Source organism: Patella vulgata, chromosome 5 (genome assembly GCF_932274485.2).
Source record: "Patella vulgata chromosome 5, xgPatVulg1.2, whole genome shotgun sequence".
Lineage (NCBI taxonomy): Eukaryota > Metazoa > Mollusca > Gastropoda > Patellidae > Patella > Patella vulgata.
The window spans coordinates 13975207-13999671 of NC_065883.2; the positions used below are offsets into that span (position 1 = coordinate 13975207).

General features: G+C 37.5%; 2 long non-coding RNA genes across 2 annotated transcripts; both read right to left on the reverse strand.

Moving 5' to 3' along the window:
* Positions 1-11015: 11015 nt before the first annotated feature.
* On the reverse strand, positions 11016-13188 carry LOC126820854 (uncharacterized). Its single transcript, XR_007680173.1, has 3 exons — positions 13078-13188; positions 11678-11965; positions 11016-11288 (listed from the first exon to the last, which is right to left on the reverse strand). It is a non-coding gene; the product is annotated as an uncharacterized LOC126820854 (long non-coding RNA).
* A 2218-nt stretch (positions 13189-15406) lies between these two features.
* Positions 15407-17916, reverse strand: LOC126820852 (uncharacterized). Its single transcript, XR_007680170.2, has 3 exons — positions 17786-17916; positions 16202-16489; positions 15407-15740 (listed from the first exon to the last, which is right to left on the reverse strand). It is a non-coding gene; the product is annotated as an uncharacterized LOC126820852 (long non-coding RNA).
* Between the last annotated feature and the right edge of the window lie 6549 nt (positions 17917-24465).

Sequence of the window (24465 nt, forward strand, 5' to 3'; positions counted from 1 at the left end):
AGTAAGAATATTCTTCCAAGCACCCGACACCCGTCACTATATAAAGCTAACTGGAGCTATGCTTTGACAAGTAATATGAAATACTAATTATGATATTCGGAGCACTGAGCAAATACATAAAATGATTAAAACTAATAACATACCACTGATGTCAGCTGATTTGTAAGCCAAGATGAAATCGGGATTAGTCTCGACTTCACCAACTGCTGTAGCAAGTTCTTTTTTGCTAATCAATCCATCGTCATTTAAATCATACGCTGAAAGTTGGTTGGCTAATGGGGTCACGTGGTGTGGTGACTCCTGAAAAGAGACATCTACTGTTAATGAAATTAAATTGGCGCCGCTCGACATGTTAACCAAAAACCTGTCTGCATTCTGGATCTAATCGCAACATCGAGGGCACATTCTGTAACGTCATAAATTCAACCGAAGTATTCAAATTGGTCAGCGACACGAACAGTAGACTCTAGGTGCATTCTAGATCCAATCGCAACGTTGAGGGCGCATTTTATAACGTCATAAATACAACTGAAGTATAAAAATTGTTCAACTTCATTGACAATTGAGTCAACTTTAGGTGCATTCTTCATCCAATCGCGACATTGAAGGCGCATTCCGTCTCATACTAAAACAGCGCTATTTGCCGTATTATTAACTTTACCATTTTCGTGCAAGTATAAGTTATAAGATTAGTGTTGGCAGCACTATATGCCTTAGCTTGAAAACGTTGAGAGACTACTCTTCGAAACGTCGCCTAAATAAATCAGTAGCTGTTTTCCATAAGTATGTTTATAGACAAACCGGTAATTGGTCGATAATTATTGCGTGTATTGTTTAACTTTGCTATTTTGGGTACCGAAAAATTAAAGGGGGGGGGGGGAGGTATTGGGTGTGAGAAAGCTTACCTTGACCGCAGCTCTCTTTCCTCGACATACACGTCTACAGGCGAATCTGCATGCAAATCCGATACCAATCAAAGTCCTACAGAGGCGCGGGCAAACTCTACAACCGCCCTTCTTTAGCCTTGGTAGGTATTTATTAATCTTGCTTCGTACTCGTGCTCGAAAAGCCTCGCTGTCATTAACCAGACTAAGAACAACAATCGCGAGCAGTATTAATGCTAGCTTCATCTTGATTCTATAAATATTACAATATTAATAGAAATAAACAAGCCAACAGTGAGACTGGTGTTCCCCCGCCGAAATCCCGAAGTAAAATAGATGAATTGCACATTTATCGGGAGCCACGATGGCTAGGTGGTTAAGACGCTGGCTCGCTAGCCTAAAGGTCGGGTGTTCGATCCCTGCATGGCCGAGAAAGTTCATCTGGATTTTTCGACGTGGTTTCCCCTTGTCAGTTGTGCAGAATGGAGGGCCTGACAAAGACAGCTGTCTAGTCCTTCGGATGAGACGAAAAACCGAGGTCCCGCGTATACATATACATTAGAATGCACGTAAAAGATCACTTGGCAGTTGGAATTCGATATAAGAGTAGGCGATAGTGCCGCTGCCCGGGCAAAATTTCCCTCATAGCACACAGTATGGCGTATGCCCGTCTCCATTAGCCCAGTATAGGAGCAGAACAGTAGGACGTTAAACCCCATTTCATTTCATTTCATGCACATTTATCTTTTGCAAAGTAACGAGCAATAGAACTGATTATCTTTTCTTAGTCTTAGCAGAAAATGTTCACGATCGAACTCAAGTCATGGTTTAGAAGTTTCATCTCTCTCCATCAGTTACAATCAAAGTTATCTTGATCCACATTGCTTAGCTTTAGCGGAAAATGTTAGCCATTGAACCCTGTCAAGACATTCACGAAATGAACATCTAAACCAAGTTTTAACATTTTACCTCAATTAAAAGCAGAGTTGTTTTATGTTTTGACCAATCAAATTGTTTATAGCTAGCTAGCCTAAGCAGAAAATTCTTATCGAACTTAGTCATGGTATTGGTATAATAAATCTATACTCTGAGTTTCATCACTCTCGTCCAATTAGAACCAAAGCTATCATGTTCCAAAGTCTCAACTAATCAAATTGCTTATCTTTATATAACCATAGTGAAAAATGCGCTTGATCGAACACTGTCAAGACATTCACCTAATAAACACCTACACCACGTTTAAAAGAGAGTTATTGTGTTCCAAAGTCTCGACCAATCATATTGAGGTACCTACTTAGGGGGGCCGGATGGCTGAATGGTTAGCGTGTATCATAAAGTCTGTCATTGAGTCGACTGGCGTGGTTTCGAATCCCCGGTTGTACGTGGCAAGGAGTAGGGTCGCCTGTCCAACCTCGTGGGTTTTCTCCGGGTCCTCCTGTTTCCTCCCACTGCTAAAGACCCCTACGCGCAAGCGAATTATGTAAATAAAATTAAACCATATGTTAGTCCCGAAATGACCTAGTTTGTGTCGAGTGGACGTTAAACCCCATTTCTCTCTCTCTCTCTCTCTGAGGTACCTACTTAGCCTAAGCAGAAAATGCTTATCGACGAACTTAGTGATGCAATGAAACTATACACGAAGTTTCACCACTTAATTATTATCAAATTTATCGGGCCTCAAAGTCTCTACGAATCATATTGCTTATCGCCCTGCTTACCCTGAACAGAAAATGCTCATTATCATTATCAAGGTATTGATATAATCAAATAGTTTCATCAGTCGCTCTTAATTTGAACCAAAGTTATCGTGCCCCAAAGCATCAACCAATCAAAATGCTTATCTCCATTAAGGCATTCACCTAATAAACACCACGTTTGGACATTCTAGCTTAATTAGAAGGAGAGTTATCGTGTCCCAGACAGATAGAAGGACGGACAAACCCATTTTAATAGTCCCATGCTTTCTTCGAAAGACAAGGGGCACAACAAAACATTTCAAAGATAAACAAGTGAGGCTGATGTCTCCCGCCGAAATCCCAAAATACCTCCCGAATATGAGCTCTTGCAAGAATCGTGTCTCGTTCAAAAAGCTTATTCTATTTTCTTGATGAACATTGGTGTATTGAATGTCAAATTAAAAATAATTTTTTATGAGATGAATTGCTCATGATACGAAAATTGTGAATAATCAGGCTTTTGTCTCTTTCATTATCATGTATTTTAAAGCGTTTTATGATCGAATTTGGAATACTAGAGGCGCTCTAAACAGCGTTCTCGATATTGACAAATTTCAAATTTTCTAGAGGCCGGCGCCCCTTGATGAAACTAACACGACGTTTCGCCACTATCTCTCAATTAGAATCAAAGTTGTAGAGCTTCAACGTCTCGAGGAATCAAATTGCTTATCGGTCTTCTTACCCTAAGCAGAACATGCTCATTATCCATCTTAGTCAAGGTATTGATGTAATGAAACAATACACCAAGTTTGATCATTTTTACTTACTTAAAACTAAAGTTACCGTGTCCTAAAGTATGAGCCAATCAATATGCTCATCTTCAAATTCCATCAAAACATTCGCCTAATAAACACCACACCAAGTTTGAACATTCTAGCTTGATTAGGAGAGTTATTTTGTCCCAAAAGTTGTGACGGACAGACAGACGGACGGACCCATTTTAATAGTCCTCTGCTTTCTTTGAAAGGCGGGGGACAAAAATCAACATCTCTAGTTTCGTTTAACCTACTTATGCCCGGCTTTCACGTGGTCAACGAATGCTACGAATCGCCCCGAATAGTGGCGAATCGAAATTCGTGGCAATTCGGCAAAATTTTTAAAAAGATCGTAGAGAATCTGGAGAAGCTACGAAGCATTTACGAATAGTAACGTAAGAGTTACGATAATTCGTAGGTAATCGGATGAAAAATATGCATGATGTGTCAAGGCAAGGTTACGATAAAGGTCCGAAATGAAAGAATCGTCTATACGAATTGAAGCGATTCAGTTACGAATAAGTTACGAATATGCCGAAATCAGTTACGAATACACCACGCTCACCACGAATGATGCCGATAAAACTACGAAAAGTTTACGATATTTGGCACTATTCGTCAAAGAATCGAATAGGAAGCTGTTACGGACAATAAGAATGGGCTACGACAGGTTTACGATACATCTACAGACCGTCCACGAAAGTTTTTGAACCGAACTAATAACAATACGAATGTGTAGGAACCAAATAAGAATCACTTATGAACTTCAAGAACAGTCTACCATTTATCTACGAATCGGGAAAAGTTTGGAATCGGGACGACGATTCGTGGCATTCGTAGCCCATATGAAAGCGAGTCACAAAGAGTTTTGTTTCAAAAATAACTTACCAACTTCAAGAACTGTCCACGATTTATCTACGAATCGGAAAAAGTTTGTATTCGGGGCGGTTCTTGGCATTCGTAGCCCACGTGAAAGCCGGACATTACAGTAAGGTGTCGCGAACGTGCATTGCCTTTAAAACACCTTTTCTGATAGTGCATTTCCATTAACCCACGTCACTACTTACAGTCAGGTATTGTGAACGACTCGTAAATTGTAAATTAAATTAAAATCTTTGCATCTCATTTATGGATTGTCAAATGTTTCTCATAGTTCTCAAAGAACCAATTTCTAACATCCCCGAGGTAATTGTTTAATTAAATTGCGTCACAATGAAAAATATTTTTCTTACCGTATCACTTTTTAAATCAAACGTTTATAAATAAACAAATAAAAAAAAAATCACATATCATTTTACCGATTTGAATAGCTAATCTAAAATGTATGAGAAAAGGTTCGTTTTCTTTACTAAATATGATTTTTGAACACATACCTTTTTGTTTCCCAGGTTTTGTTTTTTCTTGGTCTTGAAATAAGCTGAAGTGGCTCTTATTCTCCTGGTGTTATATACCTCAAATGTATCCGGGATTGTCATCTCTTGTTCCGGCATTAATCATGCACGATATAGTTGACCTTAGCAGATATATTTGGCACTGTAATTTATATAATGTGACGTCTCATGAATAATAAGAATATAACAGGACGTAAACATTAAAGGCTCAATACCACTCTTGTTGTAACTGAATAATATGTCCCAATCTCTATTCTGGTCAATAAATTGTACTATTTTACAATATTCCAATTAATTGATGATACAAATTTCATCTTAACACACCTAATTTAAAAATTCAACTAAATGATTTGAAAAGCCTGACGTAAAGCTTTTCAAATGTGACTTGGATTTAATGGATAATTTACACAACAGGTAGGACACTAACACATCTAGTACTTAGAATAAGGCTATTTTTTATTTTCTGGAGCTGTCAAGCCAGCAAGAGTGTTATTGTCCCTTTAAACAGGCATTGTGCACAAGCTAAATTTGTCTATTGCATGACTTTCTTTAGGCCTTAAATATTTTATAAATTATTATTAATTAGACAATAATTAATAACCAAGACCATAATCAACTCTCTATGTCATCGATCGCTCCGATATTAAACATACATTATGCAAGAGCAAAATCTGATTATTGCAAGTCTTAATTTAGGCTTCAGATGTTATAGAAATTATAAATTAGATTTTTATTTAAACAACAAGCCCAAAATCAACTCTGTAGACCCACGGATGGCTGGGCTACAGCTCGGATTTAAATAGGATTTCACTTATTAATTAATTCAAATATGGCGCATCCTGATAAGAATACTTCAGTTAGATCGAGGCTAAATGATAGAGTGTACTTCGCGAGGCCGCCGTAGAGCGTTTCCGCATGCCATTGAAAACTTTACTTGATAATCGAGATATGTAGGTGGAGTTAACGCCTGTCAATCAAACGATCGGCCAAGGTGAAGGCACATTTCACTACCATTTCTAGTCAAATATTACAACGATGATAACTATCTTCAGAATAAAGTAATTTGACTGAAACTTTCAATATATTCTTCTTTCATCATCTACTTTTGACCTGTTATAGCAAGAATGGCTAATTCTCTATAAAAATCTCCCATAATGTATCTTTAAAGTACATTTAAATAAGCGTTTTGCAGTTGATGAGGTTACCGTAAAAATTGGACAATCGAGACTTTGTATATTATCGTAACAACGGTAACAATGACAATCGATGCCACACTGTTATTGAAACGAGGAAAAATCGGCTCCGAGTGAAATAATTCAACTGAAATTTTCAACATATTCCCCTTTCATTATCTGTTTGATTTTTTTAAAGGACAATATTGGTGCCAGTCATTATCTCATATGTGATAGAGCTGGTTAAACACATTCTCTCTATATAACTGACTGATGTGACGAGTGATAACGGATATACGGGCGAATTTCTGCTCACTAATAATTCATTCGAAGACCAAAAGTTGTTGTATGAGATTGTAAGAGGATATCTGACAATTCATAAAAAGAATTGACTGCCACTAGATAAGTGAACAGGAAAGAAAAACAGAAAAAGTCCGTGTATTACCATGTTTTTATAAGATATATAGAGTAAATATAAACAAGGGAATGTACGGACTATTTCTATTTTTATCGTGTTCTCTTATCTAATGACATTCAATTACTTTATTGAATTGTCAGGTATCCTCTTACAGTCCCATATATCAACTTTTGGTCTTCGAAGGAATTATTAGTGAGCAGAAATTCGGCCGTATATCCGTTATCACTCGTCACATCAGTCAGTTATATAGAGAGATGACTCGTGTTTTCCTTTGGCGTTCGTCACTTCCGACTCAGGAAACCTGAAATACTCAGCTATCGTAGCATTGATCTCCGTGTTAAAATTATATTTGGAAGGTGTTTAACCAGCTCTATCACATATGTGATAATGACTGGCACCAATATTGTCCTATAACTATTACAGCGAGAATTGACCGCTCTTTATCTAATCTTACATAATGTCCCTTTAAAGTAAGAGTTTAAAAGTGAAATGTAATTAAAAGCGATTTAGCTTACTACTTATCTACACCGACTGGGCTAAGCTAAGGAGGACAATTATTCGCCCTATTGTGTGCTATGTGTCAGGGACCCCGGTTTTACATACCATCCGCAAAACCAGATCCAGCTTACCATTTATAATGTCAGGAACCTCTTCGATCATGATTAACCAAAATTTCAATGATCATCCACTATACTGGCTCTCTTGTCCGATTGAAGTGTTTACATAATAAACGTGACATGTATAGTTTACGATATGCAATAGTTATAATGTGTCCTTAAATATATCGGGGGTTGGGTGGCCGAATGGTTAGCGCGTGCGCGTTGTATCATTAGGTCTGTCATTGAGTTAACTGACGTGGTTTCGATTCCCCGGTAGTACGTGACAAGGGGTAGGGTGGCCTGTCCAACCTTGCGGGTTTTCATCTGGTCCTCCGGTTTCCTCCCACTGCTAAGGACCCCTACGCGCAAGCGAATTATTCAAATAAAGTTGAACCATATGTTAGTCCCGAGACGACCTAATTTGTGTCTCGAGTGGACGTTAAACCCCATTTCTCTCTCCCCTTAAATATATCAAGGTCTTTTATCACATGAGAGTAAAGAAGTCTTGGTGTTTATTTGCACTATTCGCACAATATCTAATTTTTCACTGCTTAATCTGTACTAATATTTGTGATTGTCGTTTGTTTGTCTATCTGTCTGTTCGGGGTTGGCGACTACACTAGGGCTGTCCCGAGGCTGAAATGTGGTGGTACCTCGGACCGCGGAGTAACATAGGCCGGGTGGCGTTGGACTACTGCTTCCAGTTTCGGAGTTAAACTACTTTCAACTAATGCAGCGCCGGGTCATCCGCTAGTCCTCTCTTAAATGTACCCAGATTGATCATTTAACATTTTATTAAAGATACATTAGTTAAGAGTAATTAATAACATCTGAAGCCTAAAAAAAGACTTGCAATAGGCAGATTTAGCTCTTGCACAATGTATGTTTAAGAAAACAAGTAAAAGACACGGTTTGGATTCGATTGGAATAATAATATTGTAATTGCAGGAGACTTCAAAATCCCTTACAACCAGCGGCTTTAACTGGCAGCTTATCGTTTGACTGCTTGAAAATGTGAGACTGAAGTCTGACGAATGATTGTTTAAACACTTTAGATAAGTTCCAGTGATGACTGATTTTGTGCTTATTTAGTCAATCAGCTGTCGTACACTTTATAGTATAAGGGAATTTGACAAAATACTTTATTCTAACTAGGTCAGTACTTGGATTTTCAACAAAAGGTGATTTAAGGTGCATATTTTTAATCTGATGTATTTTAAAATTTCTTATTGTCATGCCCGAAGTGGTAAAGCACGTTTAAAAGTAGTTATAAAAACTTGTTTATAATTTATTAAAACATTAAAAAGTCAGAAAAAACCATCCAATTCGGGTTTGAAATATAAACATACATATCTTATCTGTCATCTTTGAAATACTTGCAGTCAGCGAGGCTGATTGATGTTACTGTATACGGTAGTTGTCAAAGTCTGCCCAAACCCAATGCACACACTTCTCTTATCCAATAAAGAAAGAAAAGTATAAGGGGGTGAGGGCGAGGTCCCCATACCCCGCGACAATTGATTGGTTGTTTGGGATTCAGGTCAGCCAACTAAGGTAGGCTATATTGGACCAGATTGGACCACATTGAAGTTGTTGTATTCACGGGCTGGAAAAGCGGGAAAAATTTTTGTATAGCAATTGGACTTCCATACCCGAAAACGCCCCTCAAGCGCTTGATCGCCACCCAGATTCGGAATCTACGCAAAAATCCGGTCTAGAAAATCTTGGTCTCATAAATTCACAGCTCGGGTGGCGCGACCCCCCCCCCCCCTTTTCAGCCACCGGACTAAAAGCGGAAAGAAGATACATGCTGAATGCGTCCCCAGTTTAGTGCTCTAATTGATTAATAGCCCCAGGTGTAATTGTGTATATTCATTTTCTATTAGAATAAAAAACGATAACAGTGAAAGAGAACAAATATTTGAATTCATAACCTTTTTTCTACGATGGATGCACACATCGAATTGTCGAGTGACATGCAACAACTTATCCAACAACTTATTAAAGCAATGCATTGTTGAAAGGTTGCGTTCATATATAAAAACCACTAAAGGTTTCAAGTTAATTGTTTGTAAACTGTGGACAGGCTGACCTTATGATCTAAAGCGCGCGCTTTATACCCATGTAAGCACTCTACATATCACAGTTATTGACAATCTGATTATAACACAGATCCAATTTCGTTTCGTTTTTATGGTTCAAAATTTCGATTTTACTTGTCTTTACTACATGTAGTGTAGGCCATCGAAAGTATAAAAAACGAAACGAAATATAGATCTTTATTTTAATTAGATTGAGTTATTGAGATCATTGTTTTAAATCGGATGTAATATTTTAGACTTGTAAGGTAACTTAATTGCTTCATTTTTCCTTCTTGGAGTCCTTGTAAAACACCACATGTCCCAGTGTCATGGTTTTCGTTCTTACTCACCCCGGGTAATTCCTATGGTCATGGGACCGAACTCTATTGGGCGACTCACGGCATATGTTTTAAAGAGAACTGTACGCGGTCCTGTGAATTGTATGAAATAGTTTTCTTCACAAATGGATGAAGATGAGTATAGAATACTGAAACAAATTTGTTATTAAATGTTGGGAAAGTATCATATGCAATATTATAATAATTTCCTTGAAGCCCCTATTTGGCATTTCAGGGACTGTAAAAGGGTTATCAGTCAAGAAATAGTTCAGTTCCGTTCAGTGTTGACAAAGATATATAACCATGCAGATTATAGTATTTATATGTTACAAATTTATATCTAGAATATTTCAGATAATTCTTTAATATCTCTAAAAGCGAAAGTCTTCAAATTGGATTTTGTATGAATTTAAACTCTCAGGACAATAATTATTATTTCAAAAGATTTATTGTGTGTGTTTCATAGGTGACTAGCCAAGGATGAAATTTTAATTTATTATAAACACTTATTGTTTATAAAACTTTAGTAAGTATAGTATAGTAAGTAACTGCCAATAGTACCTGCATTTTAAAAATGTCATTTATGCGATTAATCTATTGATTGCTGTATTCCTTGTATTGTCAATTATCACACCCATGCTTTTTTATGTCAACATTTAAGAGAAAGAAATGGGGTTTAATGTCTACTTGACACAAATGAAGTAATTTCTGGACTAACATATGGTTCAATTTTAATTCAATAATTCGCTTGCGCTAGGGGTCTTTAGCAGTGGGAGGAAACCGAGGACCCGGAGAAAACCAACGAGATTGAACAGTCGACCCTACTCTTTATCACGTATACAACCGGGGAATCGAAACCGCAACCAGGCAATCGAATCCAATCCAGTTGACTCAATTACAGACCTTATAATACAACATTCCAACCCCCTATCAACATTTGATCTCGACAAATGGGTATAAGCAATTCTATATAAATATGTGATTATACATTGATGCATTGATCTTTTAGGTCTCTCCGACTTAGGTACTTAGGTACTAGTCTGTAACCCACGGTCCTGTAAGTGTATGTAGATTGTTATCATTAGATGTTTCCAGAGTTTTAAGATTTGAAGAACCTTTCTTGTAATATATTAAGGATCACCTCAGTCACAAAATGATGAATTGAACATTTCGCAACATTCTACAGACGATATAAATTGGATACGGTCAAAACGGTCGTAAATCAAATCGGCCAACACTCACTATGGTCAAAACGGCCAAATATATGTTCAATATTTATGCAAATATCATTGGATTCGTGATATGAAAAATAAAATTTAATTGGTAGTTTTGTTTAATTATTACCGCCTTGAATCAAGGCCATGGTCGTTTTGACCAAATATTCTGGTCGTTTCGGTCTACGTTCTTTTCGTTTATAGCCAATATTAGTTCAAATCTTTAGACGGACATCTTTTTAATCTCATCAAACCTAAGCCGGGAGATTATTTGCCGTTGTATGTGTATTTTTGAGTATATATTACCGTTGATTAAGCCATGTCAAATTAAATATTGTCGCATAAATGCCAATGACGATCAGTGGCTTCTTTGAAACTCCATACTTTAAGTTTTAATCAATTTTATTCAAAACTTATAAAGGGCAACAGAATCGAACTTGATAATTCCTGCAACCAGAGTTGAACTTGTTCGAGTTACGACAGGATAAACCCAACGAAGGGCTAACATCTACATTTTGGTTAATCCTTCTGAAGTCCATACCGGTACCTACTTCTTGAACTTCAATGGCTGTTGGCCTTTCGCATAATATCGCGGCATGTCTAGTTCTAAGGTCAGCTAATAACTCAAAATCACCATCTAAAGTAGGTTTGTCATCATTGAAGAAACGGGTCCATTGGCCATTCAAACATCTGGGCATTTCTAAAATAAAATATAGCTGATAATAGCGTGTGCAGTGGAGGGGGTGGGTGGGCATGTAGCATGATAGTACGCCAGTCGACTCAATGACAGACTTTATGATACAGCGCGCGCTCACGCTAACCATTCAGCCATCCAACCCCCCGAAACGCATTATGGTACACGATTCGTGTACCAATGGTAAAATGTTTATTTTGTCTTGAATATTGGATATCAGAAGCTCATCTTTTCCCTGTAAGATCACATGACCAATGTTGATTTGATTTGACAAATAATTCGTGTTTTCAATGTCGAAGATTTTTGATGATATTGAGTTAGAGACTTAGCTACTTTAAAATGGTATTTACGTTTTTAAAGGGTGTCTAGCTTAAAGAATATATATATATGCTTACTTCTCATACAACAGAATCTAACCCTGTAATCCTCACATCGTTTACCATTAGGCTGATCATTATTGTTGCAGGTAAAATATGTAAAATCAGCCGCTATCTTTACCACATCACCAGTTGTATCGTATCTACGACCATCAAGGGTTTCAGCCTCTAGAGCTAATGGGTTAGTACAGATGTAATCGTTGGGGTTCTCCTGTCGAATTAAATCGAGACCTTCGAAATCTGAATACATCGTGGGGTCATCTCTGTCGTAGAATTTAGTCCATTCATTACACCTCACAGCTCCAGCTGAACCAAATACAGAAGGAAGTATACACAGCATTTTATCACTCATAACCAATGTATTTTTATTTATATACAAAAATTATCCTTTATTCTTATCGATTTATCTTTAGACAGTATTTCGCATAGAAGGCCGTAAAGATACATTTTTAAAGTTCTAAACTTTCCTATGGCATTAATTAGACATTTATTAATATGACAATAACATAATCAACATAACTAGATTAGAACGGTTCGGCCATTTAATGATATAATTTAAAAATGGAGAAGCGTGGCTAACCATGGTTACGATAATACACAATCAATATCTTGTGAAAACTACAAACAGTGACATATTCAATATATTCATTAACATTATCAATTTTTGAATTATTATATCAAGAACGGCCAGTTCTTTATCTAAATTTTACATAATGTATCTTTAATCTCCATTCTATTCTTGGCTAAGTGAGTAAGACGCTGGCTCGCTAGCTCGGAGGTAGCGTGTTCGATCCCAGCACTGACTGAGAAAGTGCATCGGGATTTTCCGACGTGGTTCCCCTTTGTCAGTGGTGCAGGACAGAAAATCTGACAAGGACAGCTGTCTAGTCGTTCGGATGGCACGAAGTACCATAGGCGTGCACGTAAGATATCCCTTGGCAGTTGGAATTCGATATAAGAGTAGGTCATAGTGCCGCTGACCGGGCAATATTTCCCTCATTGCACACTGTATGGCGTATGCTTGTCTTCATTAGCCCAGCCGGAGAAGAACAGTAGGACGTTAAACCCATTTCCATTTCTGTGGTTTTCAAAGATAGAAAAAAAATCCTATAATCCATTCCAGATTCTACGAATTAATAATAATGAATTGTTTAGCTATCATTTTTGATACGTAAGATTAAACTTTATCATTTTAAACAAAACAAAGCGTTATTTCGTCTAACTGAACACCCCCCAAGTACCCCATTATTGCCTGATCAGTATGGAAAGTTTGTACTCCTGTCCTTTCAGTTTTTTCTGTAGGCAGATGGGAACAGCCTTGCAAAACCCGGCTCTTGGCAAGTGAAAATGGCCATTAAAGCACTATATATACAAAATTACCTTTTGTAAATGTTTTCACTAAAATATAAATGGTTTACCTTCTTGAACGAATGTCAGTAGAGCTAGAATTAAAACACGCATAATCTTTGCCATAACTGTATCTGATACGTATTCGAAACCTGTTAACAGTCGCCTTCCTGTGCCAAGACAATTATCGAGACTTAAAGCTCGTGTTTTTATATTGCGTTTATTTATTTAAGCTATAAATCAATGAGATTATAAAAGCACACATGGTCGTCTTATTTTTTTTGAATATATAGATTTTCCAAATGTTTCTACAACGAATAATATTCCAATATTCCAATAATGCTGAAAGCCGCGGTGGCGCAGTTGGTAACACGTTGGCTCGCTAACCTGGATGTCCCGTGTTCGACATCGGTGTTGGCTGAGATTTTTCGGCGCGGTCTCTCCTTGTCCGATGTGAAGGACGGGGGGTCTAGCAAGGTATGTCGTACGGGGGAGGGGGGGGAGAACAATCGAGGTCCCGTGTACACATTAGCGTGCAGGTAAAATAACTCTTGGCAGTTTGAATTGGAAATAAGAGTAGGCCGCTGTCCGGACAAAATTTCCCTCATAGCACACGTTAAATCCCATTTAATATTCAACAATGCGACGGTGACCCAACAATTATCAATGATATGGACATTTTAACTGAATGACAGACCTTATGATCTAAAGCACACGCGTTAGACCAGTCATTCAAATTTTGGATAAAATGATGTGTAAAACGTGCACATCTATAACCTATCTTTCCTTGTCATTCCCTTTTTTGCATTACTTCGGGCGTTACTGTGATTAGTAGGACTGTTATAGTGTATCTTTGTATATATTTTATTACTATTTAATTTTTAGTCAAAATAGCAATTGACCAATGTCCGAATTGATATCTCACTAATCTTTCAAGTTTTTTAACTGTTTGGGGTTATACATAATATAAGATATTAAGATATATATTACATAATTATAATTAACACACGTTCTTGCTATGTCCATATAAATATCTTCTGTATTTAAACATCTGTTTCCTATGTACAATTTAACATTTCTGATCAAATATTATTATATAATTATTCTAATCCTAAGCTTGTGTATATGTTCTATATTCTACTGTAACTTTAGTCTGGTGACCGGCCCCCCTCTAGCGATACCTATCTCGTTATTGTGACCGTTATCCAGTTTTGGACACTCGTTTATTAAAAGTACAGTTTTAAATATCTATCTGAGTTATCGTAGTTAGTGTTGGAATAAGCTACAACCCCCAGAATACGGCACTTCGGCAGGACCACCAAGCACAGCCTGCGCTTTCGAACAGGCAAGCCCAGAGCCTGCCAATTTATGATACGCTTACAGGTTTGTTCTGTGCGCATCACATTGGTATTTTGCAGATAGTAAGTTTGGGTGTCTCAACTTTCCATATACAAGTATACCAGAATTCTCATATGAGATTATATCTGAGAGCCACTATGGCTAGGTGGGTAAGGCGCTGGCTCGCTAGCCTGGAGGTCGGGTGTGGCGAGAAAGTTCATCCCGATTTTCCGACGTGGTTTTCCCTTGTCAGTGATGCAGGATGGAGGGCCTGACAAAGACAGCTATCTAGTTCTTCGGATGAGACGAAAAACCGAGGTCCCGTGTAAACATAGGAATGCACGTAAAAAATCCCTTGGCAGTTGAAATTCGATAGTGCCGCTGCCCGGGCAAAATTTCCCTCATAGCACACTGTATGGCGTATGCCTGTCTTCATTAGCCCAGTATAGGAGCAGAACAGAAGGACGTTAAACCCCATTTCATTTTATTTCATTTCTGAGATTATATCTTTACAGAGGTATTAAAGGTTTGGAACTAATGACTGGTTGATTTTTTCAGGCTGGATTTGATTTGTTTGCACTGTTTAATCAGTCATGTAAAATAAGAGAGAGAGAGAGAGAGAGAGAGAGAGATGGGATTTAATGTCCACTCGACACAAACTAGATCATTTCGGGACTTACATATGGTTTAATTTTATTTCAATAATACGTTTGCGCGTTGGGGTCTTTAGCAGTGGGAGGAAACCGGAGGACCCGGAGAAAACCCACGAGGTTGGACAGGCGACCCTACTCCTTGTCACGTACAACCGGGGATTCGAAACCACGCCAGTTGACTCAATGACAGGCTTTATGATACAGCGCGCACGTGCTATCCACCCCCCCCCCCCACATGTAAAATAAGACAAAAACATGCCAGCCATAACAGGGAGATGAACATTTTAACTCAAGTGCAAATTGTTAGTGGACTTCAAGTACGTAGGAGAGTCTGGCTAAATATATCATTCAAAATTAATTGCATTTATTCTCTTGGTGGGAGTGGCAACATTACACGAACCAATTTGTATTTTATAAATCGTTTATTACTTGTGTAGTGAAACGTCACTCTCGTGAACGTGGACAACAGAACCTTACTTTATAGTCTCGACACGCCCCATCACTCTGATCTCCGTTAACGCACCAGAACCCTAAGGATGGGCTCAGGTGAACTGTTTCTCTGAATCGACTAAAATCAGACCCTGTGAGAATGTCCTTAACATCAATAGACATCGGGCTCTCACAGATTTGATTGGGATAGACCCTTCTGATATCTTCCAGCTTTTCAAAATCACCATTCCCTGAACTACCGTCAGTATTGTAGTAATTGGTCCATAGGTAGCCTTTTGGACACGAAGGCTTAACTGAAGTAGAAAAACGGACCGGCAATTAGCGAACTTCAAACAAATGTCACATGGTTTGTTGAAGTAATTAAAAACAAAGACTTAATGGTGAGATCTAGGTTTTGTCCTTATGTTGAACTTTTAGTCATCGCCAAACTTCAGATGAAACCTTAAGTCGGTCCCCCCCCCCATATGCTACTACGTGGGACATTTTAGTAAACCCGTGCACGCGACTTAAGCGTCACTAGCGTGTGTTCAGCACCATAGAAGATAGCAGACAGGCCGTAGAGACTTTTGGTCCTGGATATACAAAATCTTCACCCGGTGTCTTGCGGCTGGTCTGCAAGCTACCGAACCCTACGACCAATACGTGTCAAAACACGTACAGTGGGTTGTGGGCGATGTTACTTCTCAAAATACACGTCACACATTTTTTCATACTTATTAGTCAAGACGACATCAAAGACATTTGTTTGACTTACGATGCAAGCAACAGAATCTGACTTTGTAATCTTCACAGGATTCTTTGTCGGGTTGGTCGGCACCATAACATGCAAATTGTGTGAAATCGCTGGCTATTCTGACGACATCATTCGTGTCTTGGTATTTAACGCCAGCAAGAGTTTCAGCTTCTAACGCTGATGGGGCTGTGCAGATATTGTCATTTGGGTTTTCTCGCTTGATTAAATTAAGATCTTCAAAATCGGATGCTCCAGTGGGATCGTCTCTATCATAAAAATTCGTCCACTGATTACATTTTACAGCTTCACCTTAAACAGAGATCAGAAAAGGTTCTACACCGACTGAGTTAATGAAGACGAGTTAAAAGAGATAAAACACAATTAAAATGTCAACCTGCCATGATAATGTGCTATTAGATGTTTTAAAAAACCGGGCCGCCTACTCTGCACGACATCCGTTATCACCGGCATCTAGGTAAACGAAACCTTGGCAACTGGATTTATTTTTATATAAACATTATTTTGTTGAAATTTAGGACTGGACAACAGGCAAAACCAAAATAATCACTCTCTTCTGCCAACTAGGGATTCGATAAAGAACAGCCTGAAAAGTTGAAGTCTGGACAACATATTTCCCACATGGCCCGGTTGTTTTTTTTATAAACAATGTTTTATTTCATTTGAAAATGGATTGGGGGAACAGCCTAGGTCTTTGTTGATTCCTCTCTAGAATGTAGGTCGTACATAAATAAATTTAATTTATATACATAGAGAACATACAAGAAGAACGTATATAGGATACATGCAAAATATAAATTGAAACTAAAAAACAAAAACTAAACATTTATACATATACATATTTATACATATATCCAGTTTCACACAGTTCCGTTAATTTATATTATTTTGTTTTATTTTATTTTATAATACAACAATAGTACAACAAAGCACACGCCTCACATATAACTGACTGGATGATTTGGATTTTTTGAAACGTTTTGACAAATTTAAAAAGTAATAAACCGTATGACCAATAATTAATATGTTATCTCTTGAAACTTCTGCTCAGGTAAACCAACAGATAGTCTACGGACACCCAAATACAGGGAGCATATTAATATGCAATGGTAACAATATTCAAAATGGTGTCCACGAGCGCTGACGGGGCCCGATTGGGTCAGAAAAGTAAGACGTTTAATACCATTTAATTTTAATTTTTAAGACAAGTAGACAATAGTTTGAGTTGCAGAAAACAAAAGAAATTAACACCTCTCTTGGGAGATGGAAGGTATTTAGCTAAAATATCATACCATCATACTGCGAAAGTACCCACCCCCTCCCCCTCCCCCTCCTCAGCAAAACTGGGACATAATTCAAGCATCATAATTGTCTGCCAAAAAAATAATCAGATGTTTGTACCGTCATCGAAGGACCTAACGTCAAGTAGTCAAACAGCTGTAGTTTATAGGGTTCTGATATATGTAAGTTTCCAACAGGCATGATATTTAAACCAATTAATGATTACGAAATAACCCCACTCTCTACTATTCTTATATATATGGTTCTTTTGCAGCGTATCATAATAGGATTAATCCAAATACTTACCTGCCTCGAACGCTATTAGAACGAGTATCAGAACAGCAAAAACCGTCATGACTCAAGTTATCAGTTAATTCAATATGAATCTTTCACCACGCTTTAGCACAGACTGGTTAGCGCTAAGGTATCAATAAGATTATATGAATACCCAAATACAAAGTATTTTACTTATTTTCAGATCGCTTTCACGTTATTATTTAAAAATGTATTTCTCTTAAGCGCATTAAATATGGATCAATATGATTATACATACATAATAAAAACATTTCGTGTGTGTGTGTGTGACATATTATGTGAAACGTGGTTTTCGCAACTGGTCCACTTATGTTAAATTCAGTGAACAGTCACCCATTCAAGCTGCTGTTTCAGATATTATATTTAAAGCGGGGAGTGAATTCAAAATGGTCCAACATGTGCCCTTTGGTGTAAGCATGTTTTATTATATCAGAACAGGAAAAGTTGCAATTCCAATCACAACTTTGGGTTTGGTATATATTTTTGATTTTTACAGATCAACAAAAACAGATTAAACCCTTTATTGAAGCCGTTCTCGTACGAGAGCAGTAGAAATGGACCTTGTTTCTACCTCCCAAATCGTTTTGTTTACTGTTGACACACCACAAACATGAACACCGAAATTCATTTAGCTCTAACGTTGTTTTGCAATGAAATCGAGATATGAAGATTGACAATAATTAAAAAACGAAGTTTAAAGGAGCTAAATCGCTAATATTTTGGGCCCAGAAATTGGCACAAATGGGTCGCAACACATATAATAATGTAGTATGAATTTATATAAACTGTTTTACATTCAATCGTTTCCGTTTTACTGTGAATTGTCATCAGTTATGTTCGGCGAAATACGCCAGAAGTCTCAACCGAAAGACAGTTTCTAGCGTCTGGTTATTCCAGTCAACACCGATAGTATATATTGCGCATGCTCTCCAAATAAGAATATGGCATCACCGTTTGACATATGTCTAGCCTCATTCTTTGAGCACCTTGTTACAAATGGCGCTGAAACGCATTATGGTACACGATTCGTGTAATCGTGTACCAATGGTAAAATGTTTATTTTGTCTTAAATATTGGATATCAGAAGACCATCTTTTCCAGGTAAGACCACAAAACCAATGCTGATCTAAATTAAAAAAAAGTCGTGTTTTCAATGGCGAAGATTTTGGGTGATATTGAGTTACGGACTGGAGGTGATTTACATCTTTCCGCAGAGGCAACAGTAAACGCTGACTGAAACTGTTTGAACTTGGGTAATCAAGAGCTAGTCCATTGGCATACTTATATGCTAGGCAGAGTGCTGTTTAAAAGCTTTAAAAGTCTATTCGAGCACTGCCTGGTAACCAATGAAACGCTTGGAGAACTGACAACGATACGAAGCTATTATTATCACCATTCTTGCTGTGAGATGGGGGGGGGGGGGCAGTGTTTTTTAAATACATAAATAACATTAACGAGGGTATCGAGGACTGAGTCGGTATTGCGAAAAAGTTATTTGAAGTTTAATGTCCCAATTGTATAATTAATTTGGTGATTAAGAACTTTTTAATGAATGTGTGGTAAAAATAAAGAACTTGACCATCATCTAAATATGCTTTGGTACGCAAATATTTAGACAAAAAGCCATGTCTTAGAATATTACCTGCTGTAAAAAATATAGATTGAGACAGGGCATCTCTACAAAATCGTCCAGGTTTTAAAATGGCATCTGAGCCTTTAACTTTTGCAATTCCTATGATATCAATGGAATTAGCACCAGATGTTTCAATAAAGTACTTTTTGGTGTGGTGTTATTTAAAATTGTGTTGATTTATTGATTATGGTTTAAGAAATGAAATAAAATAAGGTTTAGCGTCTTAACTTTCTGCATCATCACAAACCGGGTTATCTTAGTTTAGGTTAACACGAGATCAAACGCCTGAGCGCTTATAATTTAGCTATGAATAAAGTACGTAATTGAATTTAAGTTTTTAGCATCTTAATGTTACATAATGCATCTTAGAGTATGTGGCTCAGTGAGTAAGAATTTGGCTCGCTAGCCTGGAGGTCCCGTGACCGACAAAGTTCGTTGGATTTTCCGGCCTGGTCACCCTGCACGTTTCAAGTCAGTAGCTTGAAGCGTATATATGGTATTAGTGTCAGTGGCTTGTGGCACGAAGTAACAGTATATTGTCGCATACATAATATATTATGTCAACGCTTGGGCGACATAATATATTGTGTTGACGCTCCAAGCGTGTTAGCATATTAGACCTGTAGACTCAGTGGAATGTACGCGTCATCAGAGCGGATCCAGGGGTTGGACCATGGGGACCGGTCCACCCCCTTAACAATAGAAAGTGTCCCTGTAAATAAAAGAGGGCATCCTTATCAGAAAAAGGGCACCTGTGATGTCAGAATTTCAAAAAAGGGCACTTTTCTTTCGGATTAGGGTTAGGGTTAGGGTTAGGGTTAGGACACAGAAAAGAGAGAAAAAACAGAAAAGAAAAAAACAATCGAAACTTACCGATTCCATGATGGAAAATACCGCCAAAATATGTCTCCAAAGCATTCATTGGTTATCAAAGCGCCAATTAAATCTATCGTTGCAAGTTCATGCCTAGTCACCTCCATCCTAGTTCCAAGCGTTGACATAATATATTATATCGCCCAAGCGTTGACATAATATATTATGTATGCGACAATATACTGTTACTTCGTGCCACAGGCCACTGACACTAATACCATATATACGCTTCAAGCTACTGACTTGAAACGTATCGCCTGGCCTGGTTCCTTCTTGTCAGTGGAGCAGGATTGAGGGTTTGGCAAGAGTCAGCATATAGTCGTTCAGATAGGACGATAAACCGTGTACACATTGGCGTGCGCGTAAAACATCCCCTGGCAGCTGAAATTGAATATAAGTGGAGATCCTAGTACTGCTCTACGTACAAAATTGTCCTTATAGCACACTGTATGGCGTATGCCCTTTTTCATTGGCCCAAATCTAAACACAATAGCATAATAATATATGTTATCATTTGTGATCAAATAACACAAACAGATATCGTCTACAGCAGATAAAAAAAGTTAATTTTATCTTTAATAAATTCTATATATTTCAAAAAAAAATATGTTAATTTAATTAATTCTATATGACCCTAATAAAATCATTAATAAATTGCGGTCATATAACACAAGCAGATGTCGTTTACAGCAAAAACATATTAATTTTATCTTTAATTCTATATTTTTCAAATACAAATAACCGTTTGTTGAATTAATCCTATATACTTTTAATGAAATAAACAACCCCACCATATGCATAGTTTTTTTAATTGTGATATCTTATCTGTTCGTTTTGTTAAGGGCGTTTTTTTAAAAATTAAGATTTGTTTTTTACCTTGTGTAAAGCAGCAAAGCGCTTTCCAAGATCTCCCCTTGATGAAATCGCTTGTTGTGTGTCTGTGAGTTGGGTTTAGGGGTCGAGTGGGGAGGGGGTATGAAGGGATAGTCGCACACTCAGTTCATAAATCTACCAAATTCGCCAAAACTATCTGAGTTTTTGTCCCCGACCGGATTGTTATTAAACCAGAAAATACGAAACAAAATAAATTAAACATGAATAGTGTGTGATTTCATGAAAAAGATGTAAGAGTTATTAGGGTTTTTACTCCAAGACAGCTGCATGGCAAAAGCATGGCACATTTTTCGATTTACGTGTACGTTAGTTTTACGTGCGTTTCATGTGTACGTAAGTTGTACGTGTCTTTTAATTGTACGTTAGTTTTACGTGTACGTTAGGTTTACATGTACATTAGTGTTAAATATAGTTTTCTTCCGAATTCACAGTTCTGGATCCTGTGATGAGGGGCCGGGATCCGGGTATTACATATTTATCTAGTTTTTGTCGCGTACAGGTGCGTCTCTCCTCACATTTTCTTCGATTTTGACAGCACAAAATGTCAAATGACAGTCCTGTAGGTCCGGGTAGCCAGGTATTGGTTCGGTTTGATTTCGAAGTTCATTTTTAAAAACCCCGTGAAGGAGACGTTTTTGACATGTACTATTTCGGAGAGAAACGTAACTCTTTGAATAATGTGTGTATTAGGTAGAAGCAATAACCATCTATTAAAGCGTCATTTTTTCATAGACATTGAACGGCCTCTCCATCCGTGGGTGATATCGCAGACAAGGGTTTCCTAGAAAACTTGCCAGAGCCAGTCGTAAATGCTATTCTAGTCTTAGCATACGTTACACAATTTTTACCCCGACCCTTTTTTTGATTAAAGGCACAATTGTGCTTTTCGAGATACAGTATCCAATGGTACTGTTAGAGGGGGTAAATTAAGCCTATACTTATGGCCGCTAGGTTGGTGGCAGGCCGCGTTGCCACCCTAGCTTCGATCTAGAGAGGGTGGATTCCTGTTAAGTTTGTGCCCTGTAACTTCTCAGTCCGAGGTCAGTGATAATAGCGTATTTATAAACTATTATCATGTGACGTACTTTGAAAATTTCGGGATGAGACTTTTGAAGATTTTCGTTAACCCTAAAATAAACTGAAACAAGTCATCTACAAATTGTAATTTTCTCACTAAAACAGATATATAATATGCAGCTATTGCAAAAACTAAATAATAGTGTAATGGGAGTGACAGTAATTTGTAATACAGATAAAACAAATCTAATGAGAGCTAATGTCTTACTGTTCCGTACTATGGTATGAATTATGCTATGGGAGAAATTGTGTCAAAACAGCTACGTTACGGCCAATTCTTATTTTGAATTACAACTTTTCCGGACTATGGGATCCAGGGTGGAAGCAGTGGTCCAGACACAAGGAGCCTACACGTGCTACTGAATTGATACGAATTTATAAGTACATAATGAGGCATTCCTAATAAATTTACAATTAACCTAGTTGACCGACATATTAATTTCTAAATCGACGATTTTACTCAAAAACATCAGGTATACCTCTAGAATTTTGAGAAGTATTATATTCTGCTTCCATTTAATAAGTCTTTGACAGATGTGAAACGGAGTATACCCGCATTGCAAAATAGGATATGGCGGTCATTCAGGACAGATGTCTATTCTCGAAATAGAGAGTTCTCTGTGTGTAGAATATTTAACATTTTTAATCCATGCTTAATGAGCATTGTAGCTCCATTCTAAAAATGACATCTTTTATCAGAGAAACTATCAATTGCCGCGTAAATTCAAATTTATAACCCCTAGATGGCTTTCTTTATTACGCATTGTATGACTCGTGGAGGGTGCTTAACCCTTTTCAATCATGTTTCGTGTGTTTCCTTTATAAGTAAAACTAAAATAGAGTATTGAAGTTATGAGGAGAATTTATGATATCATGCTTAAACATACATTATGCAAGAGCTAAACCTGTCTATTGCAGGTCTTTCTTTAGGCCTGATATGTTATCTAAATTATTAATTAATTAATCAACTCTCGATGTCATCGCTAGCCTGTGATGTTTATTGGATTAGGTTCCGATTTCCTGTTCGACTTCCATCCATAATTTAATCATGAAATTTAATTTAATGATGATCAAGGCTAGGCCGAAAATTCAATCGCTAAAATCTCGGTTCAGCGTGGATCAATTTGACTGAAGGTGTTAACTATTATAGTGAAAACTGTAAGCCAACTCTTTATCTAATCTCCCATAATGTATCTTTAAGATGCGGTTTCAATCTAACTATTTGCCCCTAAGTGTTATTCACCCGCTTATGAACGTAACAAATTCTAGAAATAATACTTAGCCTCGGGTTAATGTTATTTTTGAAAGGGCTTTTCAATTTTACACGCCCCGTCCTCATTAGCTCAGTTGGAGCGGAACCGTAGGACGTTAAACGCCATTTCATTTCATTTCTAATGTACGCCTGTCTCATAGGTAGAGCCATTATGTGACTGTTCAAATAGACCGTCCATAAACAGTATCACTTTGCTTCTAATTAAACTTAACAGTGTACAAACGTGGGCGCTGTTATTCGTTTGGGTTCGGTGATGTTCGGTAATGGGAACCTTACGCGAACGCCAAGCAGAGATGGGCAAATTTATTTGTAGAGACTTGGGAACACATTAACTTTGAAAGAAATTCAATAGTTCGCCGCTATAAAAAATACTATAAATATGGGTATCAAAAACCCAGCAGGTGTGGTTGCTGATTGGTATCATGTCGCGACTTTCGCATTTTGAAGGGGCGAAAACGTAGATCGTTCGTTCGAGTTCTGAAGGTATACAAGCCAAAATGCAAATCGAAAATTAGAAATTAGGAAAAAAAACTCAGGGGCGCTATTATCACTGTGTATTATTTCTTAATTTCTTATTTTCGAGTCGATTTTGGCTTGTATAGGGTGCTGTCGCCTCACATTTTGTCGTAACTTCTTCTTTTCGACTTTCGCGTTCTGAAGGGGTGAAAAGTAGATCGTTCGTTTGCGTTTTGAAGGGGCGAAAAATAGAAATTATGAATGGTAGTTATAGGCTTCCATCGTGAACCCCCTCAAAGCCTTGACTGATAATGATCATTCACCATATCTTTTTTTAACATTAATTACGATTGGTCATATTCAAGGTAATTAATTAATGACAGATTTGTGATGATCATCAATAACGAAGTTAAATTTTGTTGCTATGTCATCAATTTAACGAAACCTTTCAAGGTTTTAGCTAAT